This window comes from Hemicordylus capensis, chromosome 4 (assembly GCF_027244095.1).
Source record: "Hemicordylus capensis ecotype Gifberg chromosome 4, rHemCap1.1.pri, whole genome shotgun sequence".
In the NCBI taxonomy this organism is placed as follows: Eukaryota; Metazoa; Chordata; class Lepidosauria; order Squamata; family Cordylidae; genus Hemicordylus; species Hemicordylus capensis.
The window spans coordinates 53539516-53557896 of record NC_069660.1 but is presented as its reverse complement, the minus strand read 5'-3'; the positions used below and the strand labels follow the sequence as shown (position 1 = coordinate 53557896).

Here is an 18381-nt window from a genome sequence, read left to right as displayed (position 1 = left end):
GGATCTGGAACTAAAACTAGTTATCTCCTGATGAGTTAAAACATAACTTAATTGAAAAGAATGGGGCCCTGTGTGCTTTTGATGAAAGTGTCTGATTTTGCTGTCCTGACGCACCACCAGGTTTTGGAAAAGCGAATGAGACATAATCAAGGGCAGTGTGGTGCTGCACATGAACAACTGTGGAATACTTTTTTTAGTCTTGGAGGGTTTTAGATGTGACAGTCACCCTTTCAAAATGCCTGTGGCTGCAGATGAACTCTTGCCCCCAGTTGGAGAAATGACTGTTGTTTTAGTTACCTCTGTTTCCCCAGCTTGGTTCTTTGCACAGTGCCTTTTTCTACTTCCTTGGAATCACACTGCAGTCTTCAGCACACCAAAAAATATCTCTGCTTTACTCCAAGTAAATGATCCTTGGCTATCTGTTGCCTTCTACTCAACTAGGAAGCTAGTTTTATGTTCTTAGAGGCAGAGAATGGGTTTACTATTAAGTCCTCTCTGAAGGTCAGAATTGGACAGGGATAGTGTCTGGAAAATACACTTCCACTCCAAAGATCATGCTGATCTCTTTCTCCCCATTCTGACTCCAATTATCTCAGCAGCTGGCAGAGTATGAGGTCTTTGTGCTACCAGTTTGGCTGCTAGTAGCTCTCTATCCCTGCTAACTCTGCAATACCCAACTGGGCAAAGAGGCCAGTTTTTAACATGGTGATTCTCTTTATTTAGCAGGGGGAGAGTAACTGGCCTATCCACCCTCAGCACAGTACCTCCAGTGACTGTTGCTGGTGTCTGTCTTACATTTCTTTTTAGATTGTGAATCCTTTGGGGACAGAGACCCATCTTATTTATTTATTATTTCTCTATGTAGACTGCTTTGGAAATTTTTTGTTGAAAAGCAGTATATAAATATTTGTTGTTGTTACTGTCTTTGATACTTGGCAGGTCCTCATTCCTATCCCCAGATGCTGTAGGATTGAAGCTGAGATCAGAGCTCACATGTCCTCTTCTGTTTGGCATAAAATTGTGTCTGCATGTATTGAGGAATTAGCATATCTAAAGAGATGAAAGTTTGGGGCGGTGTACAAATTTGATTAAATAAATAAATAAATAAATGTCTGGTATTTATTTATTTTTATTTAATACATTTCTATACCGCCCAAAACGCAGGTTCTCTGGGCGGTTTACAAACAATAAATACAGCCAATAAAAGATTAAAACATTTCAACAATTAAAATTAAAAAGTTAAAACTATTAAAAGACAATTAAAACCAGGGTGGATTTGATTTAAATCAAACTGATTTAAATCACGATTTAAATCACTAGCAGGGTGGATAAAAATCAAAAAAATCTGATTTAAATTAAAAAAATTGGATTTTTTTTATTTAAATCGGATTTTTTTGATTTTTATCCACCCTGCTAGTGATTTAAATCAGTTTGATTTAAATCAAATCCACCCTGATTAAAACAGTATCTAATTTAATACTGCAGACAAACCTCTCCAGATGATCTCAATGGGTGGTGTGGTTCATAGCAAAGAAGACGTTCTCTTAAATACCCAGGGCCCAAGCTGTTTAGGGCTTTATAGGTTATAACCAAAACCTTGTACTCTGCCCGGAAACTTACTGGCAGCCAGTGTAGATATTTTAAGATAGTAGTGATATGGTCTCTCCGAGATGACCCAGAGACCAATCTGGCTGCTGCATTCTGGACTAACTGAAGTTTCTGGACCATGTTCAAAGGCAGCCCCACATAGAGCGCATTGCAGTAGTCAAGTCTGGAGGTGACCAGCAGATGTACTACTGTTCTGAGGTCATTTATCTCAAGAAATGGACGCAGCTGGCGTATCAGCCAAAGCTGATAAAAGGTACCTCTGTCCACTACCTCAACCTGGGACACCAGGGAGAGTTTTGTGTCCAGAAGGACCCCCAGACTGTGTACCTGTTCCTTCTGGGGAAGTGTGACCCCATCCAGAACAGGCAGATCAAAATCATCTCCCGAGTTCCAACCCCGCACAATAAATACCTCCATCTTATCTGGATTCAGTCTCAGCTTGTTATCTCTCATCTAGGCCATCACGGACTCCAAGCAGGCGTTTAGGGAGGTTATGCCTTCTCCTGATGACGTTGACATGGAGAAATAGATTTTGGTGTCATCAGCCAAGTGATGACAGTGTCATCAGCATACTGATAATACTCTCCACCAAATCTCCTGATGATCTCTCCAAGCGGTTTCATGTAGATGTTAAACAGCATTGGAGACAATATGGAGCCCTGAGGGACACCATGGCAGTTTTAATAATTGCAGTCACAAAATGTGACCACAGTAAGTTACTGTTTTTTGTAACTTTCTAAAATTTAATGGCTTTCAGAAGCATTTTGGCAGTGTGATATGTAAAGATCTTGCCCTATTCCTACTTGAGTTTCCATATGCGATTTGCTAAGCGTATTATGTGTTTTCACTCCAAATTATATTTCCAGTGATTTTAATAGATACACATGCTTATGGTTTCAGTGGGGTGAGGACTACACTTTTAGTGTGGATTATTGTGTAAGATAACTAAATCAAAGGACTAAAGTTGCAAATTGCAGTGTTGTGCCAGTACAGCAGTAGTTCCAGCCCTTCCAAAGCACTTTTTTTTTAAACTGGAGCAGCAACTCTGGGTGTGGTGGTTTTAAAAGGTTTGACTCTGTCTCATTCTCTCCAGAAACACTTCAGTCATAAATGCCAAGTTAGAAATTAAATACTTCCCCAACTTTAGTTTGCTTTATCATACTTGTCCACCTTACAGAGCAGTTGTAAAGATTTAGAGGGATGTGTGGAATACACGTTGAACACTTGAAATATGCCATATAAATGCCATCTTAGACCCACTAGTTGGAATGCTTACTAGTATTTCATTTCAAATGTGTCACTTGTGGGACACACTTGACAGATGGGTTAATGGTTGAAGAAGCTGCATCATCATGAATGAGCCCCTGGTGGCGCAGTGGTAAAACTGCCGCCCTGTAACCAGAAGGTTACAAGTTCAATCCTGACCAGGGGCTCAAGGTTGACTCATCCTTCCGAGGTCGGTAAAATGAGTACCCAGAATGTTGGGGGGCAATATGCTAAATCATTGTAAACCGCTTAGAGAGCTTCCAGCTATAGAGCGGTATATAAATGTAAGTGCTATTGCTAAGTGTAAGTGCTATCATCGTGATGACCTGAATTTTTTTTTTTTGTACTCTGATTTGTAATGACACTTGAAATATAGTTATTATTTATTATTTATTCCATTTCTATACTGCTCTTCCAAAAATGGCTCAGGGTGGTTTACACAAAGAAATAATAAATAAACAAATAAGATGGTTCCCTGTCCCCAAAGGGCTCACAATCTAAAAAGAAACATACCATAGACACCAGCAGCAGTCACTGGAAGTACTGTGCTGGGGGTGGATAGGGTCAGTTACTCTCCCCTCTGCTAAATAAAGAGAATCACCACATTAAAAGGTACCTCTTTGCCAAGTTAGCAGGGGTTATTATTATATTATATTAGTAGTAATATAGCACTATCTATTGCTGTACAAAAAGTGAGAGGACAAGTCCCTGCTCTGAGGGGCTTACAGATTAGATAGTGACACAAGGGAAAAAGAAAAAGGGAATGAAGGCTCAAGGGAAGAATATGTGATTATTTTAGCTACATATACTTATGCTTAGTTACAGTATAAAATGGGATTAAGGTATTGTGCCAAAGCCTTCACAGAAAAGATGATTTTTCCAGAAGAGGTTTACAGGAAGTAAGAGAGAATGCATCACACAGGTGCATGAGCAGCAACAAGAAAGGACAGAGTCATTTGCGGAAGCAGGAGATCTTTGGACAGCTGAGCTGGTGGACTTGGAAGAGCAAGGTAACTGGCAGGAATACAGTGAAATACGAGAGAGAAGATAGGCAAGATCACAGCAGAAGGTTTGGGTAATCTAAGGCAAGACAAATTGTAGCTGACTCCAAACTAATGCAGCACTGGTTCTATGCAGAAGGGGTGATTTTTGTTGATCTCCCTTTCCCTCTGAAGCCCATTGTGCCTCCCAAAAACATCTTCCTGAGGGTCACACAATTCTCAGGGACATATTTTTGGAAGGCATAATAGGTTTCAGAAGGAAGAGGAGATAAGTAAAAATCAACCCTGCCCTGTAGCACTGCCTTTGGTTCTTGCATACTTGTCTTGGAGCACCAGTGTTTGCTGGGGTGTGTTGTGATTTAAAAAAAAAATTTTTTTTTTTTGCTTTGAGGAAGTATGTAGAAGTTTGGTACTAATTTAGCATTGCTTGAAGTTGATTATGCCTCACTTCTCAACTTATCCTGTCTTGTGTACCCATTCAAAAGTTAACAGTTGTAGTAAGAAACCATACACTTACTGGGAGTGAAGCTCCAAAATACAATCTGCTGTAATGGCTAGAAAAGGAAAACTGCATTAAATGTTCTATGGGAGGAGAGCTGGTCTTGTGATAGAAAGCATGAATTGTCCCCTTTGCTAAGCAGGCTCCACCTACTTAGGTTTGTATTTGAATGGGATACTACATCTGAGCACCCTAAGATCTTCTCCTTAGGGGATGGGGTCGCTCTGGGAAGAGCATCTGCATGCTGGCATGCAGAAGGTCTCAAATTCCCTCCCTGGCATCTCCAAAATAGGACAAGATTTTTTTTATTGGACCAACAAACTATCAAGGGCTGGGAGGGACTCGTGCCTGTAATCTTGGAGAAGCCGCTGTCAGGCTGTGTAGACAATACTGAGCTAGATGGACCAATTGTCTGACTCAGTATAAGGCAACTTGCTATATTCCTAAATGGAAAATATCTAATAACCCTCACACTTTGCTATCATTGAGTATTGAGACTAAGGATTCAGATTTTGCTTTAGATGAGAAAATTATACTACACCAGGAAAAGTGTGTGCTAGTTCCTGGTTTCCTACAAGATACTTTGTGTGTAACTTGCTCTGTTAAATTCTGTCTTTTTAAATTCCAGGCTGAAGCAACTGGTGTTACCAAAGAGGATAAGTGATCTTGGAAACAACTGCTATTCTAAGTTTCTGTGTACTCTGTGACTGCTTGGCTCCCAACCAGTGTTGTGCTTGAAGCCTGGAACATAGAAACATAGGAAGCTGCCATATACTGAGTCAGACCATTGGTCTATTTAGCTCAATATTGTCATCACAGACTGGCAGTGGCTTCTCCAAGGTTGCAGGCAGGAATCTCTCTCAGCCCTATCTTGGAGATGCTGCCAGGGAGGGAACTTGGAACCTAGATGCTCTTCCCAGAGTGGCTCCATCCCCTGAGGGGAATATCTTACAGTGGTCATACTTCTAGTCTCCCATTCATATGCAACCAGGGCAGAGCCTGCTTAGCTAAGGGGACAAGTCATGCTTGCTACCGCAAGACCAGCTCTCCTCTCCAAGCCTGCCTGGAAACTGGTTTTCACTGAACCGTTACCAGTTCTTGTATTCTTCAAAATTTGCTGTATTTTTCTTTCAAAAGTAATTCTGTGACCGATCTGCATGCAGCGTCCAGGCTAGCATAATATCAGCAGAAGCTCCTCCTGTTCATGGAAGAAGTTTCTACCAAAGGAGTGCTAATATGGATGTTGCCCATTTGTTTGTTAGCAGCCAGGGTATCCCAAGGCTGCAGTCCTAGGATGTTTGCTTGGGAGTAATCCCTGTTGAATTTACTGGTAAATTCATGTTTAACAGTAAACATGGTAGATTTAGTGGTAAACATACTGAAGTAAACAAAGTGGATGTTTACTTGATCCTGTTCCAAGTAAACATGTATAGGATCAGGCTGCAAGAGATCTTTATTATTCTGCCTTCTACTAGATAAGTGATACCTTCCAGTTTTTCTACAACGTTTTGCAATAATTCTCATTTTCTAAAAAAAATAAAAATCAACTTTCTCATGTTTTGGAACAAACCCCAAACTGCTGTTATTGAAGACAAGTTTGTGTTCATTTTTAAATTTCCAGCTATCTCTTTACCAGAACTTCTGTGATAACTTCATAGTTTGGCTTGCAGTTCACCAGTGTTGCATAGTTTGTCTGTCTGAACTTTAGGTTTTATCTGTTCTTTTCCTTAAGTAATATAGGCCTCTGTTATAGGAAAGGCTTTCACTTGCTCACCATTTGAAGTAGAATAGGCACTGGTACTATTTCATTTTTAAAATGTCAAAGAGCAGCAGTGACAAATTAACATCTGTAAGACAGAAATTGAACTTCTTTGCATCATAGGTTTGAAATACCTATTCAGCTGATGTGCATTCTCTAGCCTGTGGTTGGGGAGTTAATGGCAGGATTTCATCTCCTTGGAAGATGCCTCCCTCTGCTTCTTGAGTTCTGGAGTGTACCACCTTTTTGAGTTGATAACATGTTCAGCTATTCTGTTTTCTGTGATTAAAGAGATCTACAAATACCAACATTAGAGACCTGAGTTGGGAAATAGTATAGATTTTATATATGATTGGGTTCAGTTTTTCATGTTGCCATCTAAATAATAAAAATGAATCCATTTTCCTTCTACTCTTACAATGGAGAGCTGGTATGGTTTAGTGGCTAGAGTGCTGGACTAGGATCAGAGAGATTTGGATTGAAATCCCTACTTAATCATGAATGTTCCTGGGTGACCTTGAGCTACAACTTTCTTAGCCTAACCTACGTAGGTTGCTGTGAGGATAAATGGTAGAGGGGGACCATGCATGCCAACTTGATTTTCTTGGTGTAAGGGCATTATAGATAAGTAATTTTAAAGTGCAAAAGATTACTTCCAGAGTTACACTTCTAAACTTGAGTCTGCGATAGAAATGGGTTGAATGCACAAATTGCTCACACAAGTGGTGTATGGGAATTATTCTGAAGAAGGAAGGGCACCTCACTTCCTATCATACAGTTATATTGCTCTGGGTTTTTGAGAGGAACAGGAGATGGCACTATTGCTGCCCAGTACCCAATATCATCCTCAAAAGCTCTTGCTATCTTTTAAATGTAGCAATCTCGCAGTTGCTCTTGCTACAGCTAATCATCTCTGACTAAACAAAAGCTGCTGTTGCTAGAGCAAGTGAGAAATTGCTGCTTTTAAAGAAAGATATCTGCAGCTCACTGCCTCTGCTTATTCTAAATGCTGATGGTAGTGAACAGTGTTCCCTGTAACAGGGATTCACAGATGTGTTTGACTACAACTCCCAACATCCTCAGCTGCAGTGGTCTATGGCTGAGGATTATGGGAGTTGTACTCTACAACCTCTGGGAAGTCCTGTTGCATGGAACACTGGAAGTGAACCATTTGCCTTCCTCAGATTTCTAAAAAAGTGGACTCACCTCAACCACACATGCGCTGTTTAGAGAAGAGTATAACGAACTGTTGTTCATTTGGAAGCTCTGATTAGTGGATGAAACTACTGTTATGCTTAATGGTAAAGAATGACAATTTGGGCATGATCTGTTTTTTATACTTGTAAGAAAATAATTTAAATTTCAGTAAATGAAAGGCTGCCTTAATTTATGAAATCACTGCCTAAGTGGTCCCTTTATGCATCTGCTACCTCTTACTTTTCCAGCATTCGTCATCAGAATTAGTGAAATCTTCTGAATGTGGAGATCACTTGCTATTAGTCTTTTATGTGTCATTGCCCTTTCAGGTCCAAACTAAACTTGGCTCTTGGATACTCTGAATGAGAGAGTTGATCTGACACCACAACTGTTCATCATCCATTTCCGGACCATACAAAAAACAGGCTTCTATTTATAACATGTTCATTTTGGTCTTCTAAGCAGCAACTGTAGTTTCTTTACGGTGTCTTGAACTTTAAACTACAAAGATCTTATGAGTGACTGTCTTGGTGGCTTCAACATCAGTCTCTTGTGTGCTTAAACAAAGTAAGAAAAAAAGTAATCAAAGGAGAGCTGGTCTTGTGGCAGCAAGCATGAGTTGTTCCCTTTGCTAAATAGGGTCCATCCTAGCTTGCATTTGAATGGGAGAGTACATGTGTGAGCACTGTAAGATATGGGGTTGGTCTGGGAAGAGCACCTGCATGCTTGCATGCAGAATGTCCCAGTTTCCCTCTCTGGCAGCTCCAAGACAGGACTGAGAGAGACTCCTGCTTGCAACTTTGGAGAAGCCACTGCTAGTCTGTGTAGACAAAACTGAGCTAGATGGACTAATGGTCTGACTCGGTATATGGCAGTTTCCTATGTCCCTAAAATGATGCATTACTATGCCACGTTAAGGCTACTGTTATATCTGCACTAGCCCTAGGTGACAAGATTTTAATCTGTCTGGTGGCCACACATGAGATTTGTCTTTGTGGGAGAAGAATGTGGACAGGTACTTCCCCTCAGATTGCTATACAGAGGAGTAGGTTAACATTTTTATCTTACAGTTTGCAATTTAATTGTATGTGAAAGCAAGTACCTGTCCCTTATTTCTCACCACAGATGGTCCCCCTCCCCTGAGTATGCAGTATGTAGGGATGGATGAAGTTGATTTTAGTGTTACAGAGTCCAGAAATGAACCTTCTAGTTCTCTTGCTGACCCTAGAGGCTATATTTCACCCCTGTATTTAAAGGGCACATCATAAATTCAGAGTCATCTTGTATTCAGGTAAATTACTTTGCTAAAATTCCAACAAAGTTAACTGTTTTACAGAAGATCTAACGGACACAAACTTAACAAGCTAACTTGTGACTGAATGTTGGAAAAGTGCTTTTAAATGTTGCAGAACAGAGAATGGCTTAATTTGTTTCAGTATGCAGTCTGGTCATATTACTATTACAAAGCATATTACTTTTGCAACATGGTGGCAAGGCCTTTGTAGAACATGGCCTTTGCTTCCTTCTTGTCTCTGATTCCTCTTCTCCAGAACTGTTGAGTCTTTAAAAAGATACTGTCAAGGAATTAAGTAACTTGCAAAAGAATCAAGAAGCTTCTCTGTTCATGAAAACATTGTTTTCTGAACTTCAGTAAGCTAAGTGAAAGGTTATAATAAGCGATAGAACTTCCAGACACCAATTCCAATTAGGTAAATCAGCTTGAGATATAATACCTTCAAGGATACCATTGTTACTGACATGGAGTGATATATATTCAAGATATTGTATTTTGTCTGAAGTTACTACACTACTTGCTGTCTAATCGAACTCTGGGTTACTCAGAAGCAAATTATCTTGACTTGACTTCTTGGGGCTTAATCATAAGAACATAAGAACAGCCCTGCTGGATCAGGCACAAGGCCCATCTAGTCCAGCATCTGTTTTACACAGTGGCCCACCAGATGCCTCTGGGGAACCCAGGTATGCGTGTGCCCTCTCTCCTGCTGTTGCTCCCCTGCAACTGTTATTGAGAGGCATTGTGCCTCTGAGGCTGGAGATGGCCCACAGCTACCAGACTAGTAGCCATTGAGACACGTGTCCACCATGAATCTGTCTAAGCCCCTTTTAAAGCCATCCAAGCTGGTGGCCATCACCACATCCCATGGCAAGGAATTCCATAGATTAATTATGTGCTGTATGAAAAAGTACTTCCTCTTGTCAGCCCTAAATTTCCCGACCTTCAGTTTCATGGGATGGCCCTTGGTTCTACCAGGCGCGGAGTGGGACCCCCGGCAACCTGTGTGCAGTGGCAGCCCCGCTGACCACATGTCTGACGTCAGATGCAGGGGGCGTGGTCTGGCTCCCGAATGGAGCCTTGAGGCTCTGCGAACGCAGCACCAGCCTTAGTTTAGCTCCCAAAGGGGCCACGTGGCCCCCACTTGGGAGCTAAACTAGCACCCTCGCATCTGATGTCAGAAACGAGGGGCGTGTCGGCCACGAGACGCGGCCCCTGATTGGGCGCAGCCCAGGTTCTTTAAACCTGTTGGCCCAATGATGGCTCCGCCCCGGGTTCTAGTGTTGTGAGAGAGGGAGAAAAATTTCTCTGTCCAACCTCTCTACTCCATGCATAATTTTATACCCCTTGATCATGTTGCCTTTTTTCCAGGTTAAAGAGCCCCACATGCTGTAGCATAGCCTCATAAGGAAGGTGCTCCAGGCCCCTGATCATCTTGTTTTTTTTATTTTACATTTTATATCCTGCTCTTCTTCCATGGAGCCCAGAGCGGTGTACTGCCTACTTAAGTTTCTCCTCACAACAACTCTGTGAAGTAGGTTAAGCTGAGAGAGAAGTGACTCTGTGACTCTTGCTGGGCCCAGAGTCACCCAGCAAGTATTATGGCTGAATGGGGATTTGAACTCTAGCCACTACACCACGCTGGCTCACTCTTTGCTGCTTGCCCTCTGCTGCACCTTTTCCAGTTCTACAATATCCTTCTTAAGATAAGGTGACCAAAGCTGTATGCAGTACTCCAGATGTGGATGCACCATAGATTTGTATTACGGCGTTAAAATATTAGCATTTTTATTCTCAGTTCCCTTCCTAATGATTCCTAGCATGGAATTAGCCTTTTTCACAACTGCCATGCAGTGAGATGACACTTTCAATGAGCTGTCCACCACCACCCCAAGATCCCTCTCCTGGTCAGTCACCTACAGCTCAGATCCCATCAGCATATATGTGAAGTTGATGTTTTTTGCCCCAGTGTGTATCACTCTACACTTGCTTACATTGGACTGCATTTGACATTTTGTCACCCACTTTTTGGAGATCTTTTGGGAGCTCCTCACAATGTGTTGTGGATTTCACTACCCTAAATAGTTTAGTGTCGTCTGCAAATTGGGCCACTTCGCTGTTCACCCCAACTTCTAGATTGTTTATGTACAAGTTAAAGAGCACTGGTCCCAGTAACGATCCCTGGGGGACCCCACTTCCTACCTCCCTCTATTGTGAATACTGTCCATTTATTCCTACTCTCTGTTTTCTGTCCTTCAGCCAGTTACCAATCTACTGTACACATGAACCTGTCCCCTTATTCCATGACTGCTAAGCTTACTCAAGAGCCTTTGGTGAGGAACTTTATTAAAAGCTTTTTGGAAGTTCAAGTATACTGTGTCAACTGGATTGCCTTTATCCACATGCCTGTTGACACTCTTAAAGAACTCCAAAAGGTTAGTGAGGCAAGACTTACCCTTGCAGAAGCCTTGTTAATTCTCCTTCAAAAAGGCCTGTTCTTCTTTATGCTTAATAATTTTGGCCTTAAGTATGCTTTCCATCATTTACCCAGCACCGAAGTTAAGCTGACCAGCCTGTAATATCCTGGATCCCTTCTTGATAATTGGAGTCACATTGGCTACTTCCAAGTCCTCTAGTACAGAGCCTGATTGTAGGGACAAGTCATATATTTTTGCCAGGAGATTGGCAATTTCACATTTGAGTTCCTTCAGAACTCTTGGGTGGATGCCATCTGGCCCTGGCGATTTGTTAATTTCTAGCTTTTCAAGACAGTTTAGAACATCTTCCCTTGTCACCTCAAATTGGCCCAGTTCCTCAGCTACTAAACCTGAAAAACTCAATTCTGGAGAAGGTATATGGTCAGTATGCTCTGCCATGAAGACGGATGCAAAGAACACATTCAGCTTCTCTGCGATCTCCTTATCCTCCTTAACAATCCCTCATTATCTAAGGGTCTAACTGCCTCCCTGGCAGGTTTTCTACTTCTGATATATTTAAAGATGTTTTTGTTATTCCTCTTGACACTTCTAGCTATATACTCCTCAAACACTCTTTGCACCCCTTATTTTATTTTATTTTATTTATTTATTTATTTATTTATTTATTTATTTATTTATTTATTCTATTTCTATACCGCCCTTCCAAAAATGGCCCAGGGCGGTTAACACAGAGTAATAATAAATAAATAAGATGGATCCCTGTCCCCAAAGGGCTCATAATCTTAAAAAAAGTTAACTTTTTAACAGTTAACTTTTTCTCTCTTCCCCTTATCCTCGTGAACTTGGTGGAACTTTTCCTCCTTCTTGGTATACATTCCATCTGTGTTCCTAGTACTGTGGTTTTAAATAAGTTCTATGCTTTCTGGAGTAATTTGACCCTCCTGACTTTCCCTTTCAACTTCCTTCTTACCAGTCCCCTCATTTTTTAGAAGTTTCCTCTTCAGAAGTCCAACGCATCTGTGTTGGACTTCCTTGAAAATTTTCCACTTGCATATATGCTGAATTATATCACACTATGGTCACTGCTACCCAGTGGTTCTGCAACTCTGATATCGCCCATCAGGTCCTGGGCACCACACAGAATTAAATTCAGAGTCGCCATCTCTCTGGTTGGTTCAGCAACTAACTGTTCTAAGACACAGTCATTTAGCACATCTAGAAATGTGGCCTCTCTGTCACTACCTGAATGTGAATTTACGCAGTCTATGTGTGGGTAGTCGATGTCACCCATTATTACTGCCATGTCTCTCTTTGACACCTCCATGATTTCCTTCTGCAACTCCAGGTCACTCTCAGTGCTTTGATCCGGAGGGCAATAGCACATCCCTAGTAACACATTTCCTTTCGGTCCTCATAATGTTACCCATAATGATTCTGTGGAGGACTCTGACCTAGGTTTTCTAGCTTATTGAAATCTATCCCTTCTTTGATATACAGCTCCACTCCTCATAGTTAACAGCAAGCAATAACACAGCAAGCATATTATACTTATTCAGAGCTGAGAAAACCATGAAATCAAACCAACCTGCCTTCCAACCTGCCTGCCTGCCACAGAGAGACAGTAGGACTGTTGTCCTGTTGGACCAATGATCTGACAAATAAAGCCTTATACTCCTACTATGAGAAAAAGTTGACTTCTTCTCTAGTGTATATCCCTGCTTGTTTCTACACCATGGCCTCAGATTGGTGCAGCCTGACACATGAGTCAGGGTCATCATCGGCCATGGTGTCACTGTTCCCTGTGCATGCGTGCTCATACGGTTTTTGATGTCTGCTCAGTTAATTTTAGATCCTGCTCAGGTTTAAACAGGAAGGTCCCACTCTGAATGCCTATGAGCACACACTGCCTTGATACTGCCACCCAGAACAAAACTTATTCCTCACACAGATGAGAAAAATTAGAGAGAACACTGCATGGCACCTGTGCATATCTGCGTGTGTCAGCAGCACTAACAGGCAGACTGTGGCACATCTGGGTTTGGAATTGGCCAGGGTGTGGTGAGCTGCCAGAGGTGTTGCAGTGGGTGGGGGTGACCATGAGTCAGTCATCCTTTATGGCCAGCTCGGGATGGTCCAGCTGGGAGAGGCTGGCCTTCAAGAAGACCAGCCACTCCACCATGTCGGCATCCATGTGTGCATGATGGGGTGTCACCACACACCCAGGGAACACCCTCTAGATCAGTGATTCTCAAACTTGGGTCCTCAGGTGTTATTGGACTTCAACTCCCATAATCCCCAACCAAAGGCCACTGAGGCTGGGGATTATGGGAGTTGAAGTCCAATAACACCTGAGGACCCAAGTTTGAGAATCCCTGCTCTAGGTGATGTTCGGCAGGCATAACAGGAATCATCCAGCAACTGTTGCCAAATGTGGCCAGACTTGGTGACATGTTGCCCCAAACTGGATCAGCTCCATATCTCGGCCTGCCACCAGCTCTTTCAAGTACTGCAGCACACACTGCTCAGCACTGCTGCAGGGCTTGGTGGGCTCCTCCCGGACCCCAGCAAAGTGCCAAGTAACCCCCCCATAAACCATAGGGTGGAACATGGAGATGGAACCACCAGCTCACTTTGCCCTGCCAGGGACACCACGCTGCTGGACTGGGAAGCGGTGGTGATGCTGCTGTTGGGGTGGATTGCGCATTAGCAGTAGGTGCTCCAGCACCCTTCTCCTGGTTTCACCCCAGCCTCCTTCCTCTGCTTCTCTAACCTCTGCTACCATGAAGTCTCTTCACCTGGGCAGCTGGTCAGGGGTGACCACTTTGCCCTTCATCCTTGGGTCACATAGGCAGGAAAAAAACATGTGCTGCTGATGCACTTAAGGGTGTGCTGAGCTGATCCACTTCTCCAGTCCTCAGCTGACCTGCCAAGGCGATTGCTTGCCCAGTGGTCAGTGTGTTCTGGAGCTCATCCATTGTCTTCTTGAGGAGAAGAGCAGTGGGCAAAGCCTGGCACAGCGTTGCTGTCTTGGCACACAAGATGATTATGGGAGCAAAGAATGGCTTAAGTGCCAATACAACCTCAAAGAGGAGCGGCCAGTCCTGGTTAGTTAGGTTGCATACTTCCAAGCCACACCTCCTTGCCAGGACATGGATGGCCATCTCTTGCTTTTGCAGGTTCCAGAGCAAGAGAAAGGTGGAGTTCCATTGGGTCGGAACATCACGATAGATGAGATGTCCAGATAGGCAGAGCTCAAGCTGCCTCTCCTTCCTCCTATCCTTTTCACTCAGGAGGAAGAAAGCTGCTGTCTTCCAGCACCTCTCAGCAACAGGGTGGTGTCCAGCACTTGCAGCGGTAGCAATGTGCAAGCGGGCTTACATCGGGTCAGGCTCACCATTGAGCTGGTCCAGTTTGGGTGGTCCGAGGTCAAATAGGACCAGTCCCAAAGTGGGGGGTGCTGGTCAGGGTTTGGAATGGACCATCCCACTGGTTTATAGAGCTGGCTCACAGGCTAGCTCCAGGGGCAGGCTGATCCGGCTTGGATTCCCCTTTCCAAGTACAGGAGATCTCCTAGCCTAAAAAGGCTTTCCTTTTTAAAACCTTAATGTGGTGGTGAATGCAGACTAAATGCTTTTTAAAAAAACTTTTAAATGAAGCCCCACTGGTGGCAGGGGCAGCCACTGTGGCAGCGGATACTCGGGAGGTGTGAGCTCCTCCAACCACCCCGCTGGTGGGCGAAATGGTTAACTTTCATGTTTAAAAGGAAGTCCTGCTGCAGGCGGGGGTGACCATTGCAGTGGTGGAGGTAGCGGCGAGGGCTCCTCCAACCACCCTGTCACCCTTCCAGTTGATAGTCTGGGCCTTCTGTGGCCCTGTTCAGGTCTCTGTGCCCACACTTTCAGTGGTCACCCCCACTACCAGTGAGGCTTCATTTAAAAGGTAGAAAAATAAGCGCTTAGTGTCCCCCCCCCCAAAAAAAGCTATGATGTCCATAATAAACACTTTACTTTCATACTGAAGAAGAATGTTCAGCTGTCTAAGCAACTGCTTGTCCATCATAAGCAACTGTGGAATATTCAGATAATAGCTGTTGCTATGGTCTGCTATTTATTTGGATTTCCAACTTGCCCATTCCTAGGGCTGAGTTCTGGTTACAATTTTGAAGTGCATTTATCTATCATATTTTTATACTGCCTGATATGTATATCTCTAGGTGGTGTACTAAATTTTAAATATTAAAAAGTCACAAATTAAAATACATGACCAAACAAGTTTTTTAAAAAAATTATTAAAATTAATTCTAATTAAAAGCCTGAGAGAACAGCAGGGTCTTGAGGTTCTTCCTGAAAACAGAGAAGGAGATGCTCTTATTTCAGCAGGAAGCTTATTCCAAAGCCCTGGGGCAGCCACAGAAAAATCCCGGTCCTGGGTTGCCACCAAATGAGCCAGTAGCAACCGTAACCAGACCTCTCCAGAAGATCGTAAGGGTGCAGGGATTATGACAAAAGAGGCACTCTCTCAAATAGCATGGACCCAAGCCATTAAGGGCTTTATAGGTAATAACCAGCACTTTGTATTTCACCTGGAAACATATCGGCAGCCAGTGCTGTTCTTTTAGAACCAGTGTTATGTGGTGCATATAAAAGTGAACAAACAAAATACATGATAGAATATCCTATCTATTAACCTAACTAAAAAGTCTTGCAATATGTCCTCATTGGGCTTTTGGTAAGTATTGAGTGGGTGAGAATCCTATAGGAACAACTTCCTGTTGGGCTTTTTGACATGAAACCGTGCTGAATGCAGTCAATCTATTTCCCCCCGCTTTGCATTAATTTCAGCATCCAGCAGTCATTAGGTGGTACACTGGAAATTTGGTCCACTGATTGACTACTGGCCATGTTCTCACTTCTTTTCTAGTGAAATGAAGAAAAATAAATGAATATACTTGGTGAAGGTTCTTGGTATGAAGGTGAAGGTTCTTGGTATGTGCGTGAGAGAGGCTTGGAGTATCTACCTCTTGCCATGTTACCTCTTGTTTACTGTTAAATTTACAGTTTGACTTTCCAGCCCCCCACGTGATTATCATTAAGTCGTAGAATCTCCAGACTTGCTTACAGCTTGTTTTCACCCCCCACTTCCACAAGTTTTCTTCTGTATTTGTTCTATACTTTATCATCTTTCTCTGTGTTGAAATTGTTTGTTGCATATAAAATGTCTGCTTTAAGGTTGATACTGAATTTAGGATTAATTCATCTAGAAATCACGCTTTGGTGTTCTGAAGCATGTTGGTCACTATCAAGCAACTACCATATCATGTTGCCTACAACTGCAGGGTCCGTTGTCAGCTGGGAAGAAAGTTATTCAATAGCTGTATTGACATGATTCGATACTGGGCCTAGAAGATTAAAGGATACAGAAGTAGCAAATAGTTGAAATGATTCCACAGTATGCATTTAGGAAAATATTTAATGAGGAGTTCATTGCCAGGATGAGGCGCTTGCATAAGTCTTGTGTCAGATTGGTGTGGTTATATATATTTTTTCTTTGCAATCAATATGAGATAAACATTTTTTTTGTTTATAACCTGAGACCTGCTAAGCCAGCTCTGAATCTCTTCTGCACCCCTTCACCCATAAGTTGACTTCTGGCATCACTAAGATTAATGGAGGATGTTTTTAAAAAATAATAATTTTAAGTACATACATACATTACACTTAAAATGCAAATAATTCCCAAAACTTAAACCAAATCCCCTCATACTTAGAAAAATAAGATCTAGTACTGAAAAAAGAACATTCGTGGTCTGCTAGAGTAAGTAAATCAAAAAGCTATTTTTCAATATCTGGAGGGTATTTACATTCCCAATTTTGTAGAATAATGCATTTAGTCACCAGAAAGGCCCTAGTAAGCCATTTCCATTGATTAAGGGATATTCCTTCTGCATTAGAAGGCAATCCCAACAAAACTAAAACAGGATCTAGAGAATATTCCCTTGCTATAACTAAGTTGTTACAGTCACTTATCTTTTTCCAGAATGGAGATATTACCTTACCAATTAAGGAACCGAAGTAAGAGTACTGCCTCTCCTTCCCCACATCTCCAACATTTGTCAGATTTTTACAGAAGTGATGTTTGCACTTCACTTCAATTTGTTTTTCCATCTAGACTTTACAGAAAAGCATTGCTCTTGTTTGCATTGATAAGTATTCAGAGTCTGGAAAAAAAATTACAGTTCCTGCTTGTGGGGGGGGCGGACTTGTTAATCCTTATGGGCATGCAATGAAAGAAATTAATGGAAACATGTCAGATTATCCTGACAGTAGGTAGTTTGGCCTCCTGCAGTAGGGAAGCCATGGATTGTAGTGATCACAGTGCATAGAAATGCACTGCATCTACTAAAGTCCATATATCTATTCAGTCTCTCATGGTTCAAAGCGCGGTTCAAGCACTTGCAGGGATATGCAAAAGGGAACTTTAAGAGAAAGGAGAGCAGGTGCTTACCTGCTCTCCGCTGCCCCCTCCAGCTTCCTGCTGGAGCAGCGCACATCCCCCAAAGCCCCATGCATCATCAGCATTAGTATAGCGCCTGCGTATGCTCTCACTCCTTTGGTTTTCTCCACATGCCTTCCCTTACTTTTAAAGGTAGCTTTGGGGCACCCCCATGTCTTTGGATAGATCAGAAGGTATTGTGAGAAGCTTCGTTTTTACTTTTATAGGCCATGTCGTTTGAATGAAGTTGGAACATTCAAAGGCAAACATTTGGTGAGGAAAAATTCCTCAATATTGAACTAGTTGTCCTTCTGTACTGATAAAGCTGAATATAATCATATTTAAATGCAAGGTAAATGTTGTTTTTGGAGCTCTGCCATGAAGTTCTTGAATTGTTTTATTTTTTCCCATAACAGTTTAATCCAGCTTTAGAAAACCTATTGCAGGTCATAATCCATCTCCATGTCTGCAAGGTATGTGACTATCTTTCAGAGAGAGAAGTAAACTTCAGTTTGAGTGGTATAATAAATGACCTGTCATTGGCAGGGAGAGGTAATATTGAGTGTGACTAATAGAATTCATTTGAAAGAATGGGTGCAGGATGGCTAAGACTGTGTCAATAGTGATAAACACATTGACTGTATACTAGTATGCAACAGAGATGTCTGGGAAATGTTTGAGGCAAGTCCTGAAAAAACGGTGAGAGCTTCCTAGACTGACAGAATTGCTGACAACTGTACTCCTCTGTACTGGTGTTAGGAGATGTACCTGAATGCTTTCTGGCAGTGCCACTTCTGATGAATGTTCTGAGTAGTAAGCTCTGATTA

The 18381-nt window shown here is 42.3% G+C and overlaps 1 protein-coding gene across 10 annotated transcripts in view; it reads left to right on the top strand.

Annotated features, from left to right (window-relative positions):
* PPP1R12B (protein phosphatase 1 regulatory subunit 12B) overlaps positions 1-18381 on the top strand; it is a 161123-nt gene that overhangs the window by 3729 nt on the left and 139013 nt on the right. The gene's annotated exons all lie outside the window — the stretch shown is intronic.